This window comes from Bison bison, unplaced genomic scaffold, assembly GCF_000754665.1.
Source record: "Bison bison bison isolate TAMUID 2011002044 unplaced genomic scaffold, Bison_UMD1.0 scf7180017864207, whole genome shotgun sequence".
Classification (NCBI taxonomy): domain Eukaryota; kingdom Metazoa; phylum Chordata; class Mammalia; order Artiodactyla; family Bovidae; genus Bison; species Bison bison.
In genome coordinates, this window is record NW_011494779.1 from 1,635,553 (window position 1) to 1,637,296 (window position 1,744).

Here is a 1,744-nt window from a genome sequence, read left to right on the forward strand (position 1 = left end):
CAGCAGATGTTGGCAATTTGATCTCTGGTTCCTCTGTCTTTTCTAAAACCAGCTTGAACATCAGGAAGTTCATGGTTCACATATTGCTGAAGCCTGGCTTGGAGAATTTTGAGCATTACTTTACTAGCGTGTGAGATGCGTGCAATTGTGCGGTAGTTTGAGCATTCTGTGGCATTGCCTTTCTTTGGGATTGGAATGAAAACTGACCTTTTCCAGTCCTGTGACCACTGCTGAGTTTTCCAAATTTGCTGGCATATTGAGTGCAGCACTTTCACAGCATCATCTTTCAGGATTTGGAATAGCTCAACTAGAATCCCATCACTAGCTTTGTTTGTAGTGATGTTTTCTAAGGCCCCCTTGACTTCACATTCCAGGATGTCTGGCTCTAGGTCACTGATCACACTATCATGATTATCTGGGTCATGAAGATCTTTTGTGTACAGTTCTTCTGTGTATTCTTGCCATCTCTTCTTAATATCTTCTGCTTCTGTTAGGTCCATACCATTTCTGTCCTTTATCGAGCTCATCTTTGCATGAAATGTTCCTTTGGTATCTCTGATTTTCTTGAAGAGATCCCTAGTCTTTCCCATTCTGTTGTTTTCCTCTATTTCTTTGCATTGATCGCTGAAGAAGGCTTTCTTATCTCTTCTTGCTATTCTTTGGAACTCTGCATTCAGATGTTTATATCTTTCCTTTTCTCCTTTGCTTTTCGTTTCTCTTCTTTTCACAGCTATTTGTAAGGCCTCCCCAGACAGCCATTTTGCTTTTTTGCATTTCTTTTCTATGGGAATAATCTTGATCCCTGTCTCCTGGACAATGTCACGCACCTCATTCCATAGTTCATCAGGCACTCTATCTATCAGATCTAGGCCCTTAAATCTATTTCTCACTTCCACTGTATAATCATAAGGGATTTGATTTAGGTCATACCTGAAAGGTCTAGTGGTCTTCCCTACTTTCTTCAATTTAAGTCTGAATTTGGCAGTAAGGAGTTCATGGTCTGAGCCACAGTCAGCTCCTGGTCTTGTTTTTGCTGACTATATAGAGCTTCTTCATCTTTGGCTGCAAAGAATATAATCAATCTGATTTTGGTGTTGACCATCTGGTGATGTCCATGTGTAGAGTCTTCTCTTGTGTTGTTGGAAGAGGGTGTTTGTTATGACCAGTGCATTTTCTTGGCAAAACTCTTATTAGTCTTTGCCCTGCTTCATTCCGTATTCCAAGACCAAATTTGCCTGTTACTCCAGGTGTTTCTTGACTTCCTTCTTTTGCATTCCAGTCCCCTATAATGAAAAGGACATCTTTTTTGGGTGTTAGTTCTAAAAGGTCTTGTAGGTCTTCATAGAACCATTCAACTTCAGCTTCTTCAGCATTACTGGTTGGGGCATAGACTTGGATTACTGTGATATTGAATGGTTTGCCTTGGAAACGAACAGAGATCATTCTGTCGTTTTTGAGATTGCATCCAAGTACTGCATTTCGGACTCTTTTGTTGACCATGATGGCTACTCCATTTCTTCTGAGGGATTCCTGCCCACAGTAGTAGATATAATGGTCATCTGAGTTAAATTCACCCATTCCAGTCCATTTTAGTTCGCTGATTCCTAGAATGTCGACGTTCACTCTTGCCATCTCCTGTTTGACCACTTCCAATTTGCCTTGATTCATGGACCTGACATTCCAGGTTCCTATGCAATATTGCTCTTTATAGCATCAGACCTTGCTTCTATCACCAGTCACATCC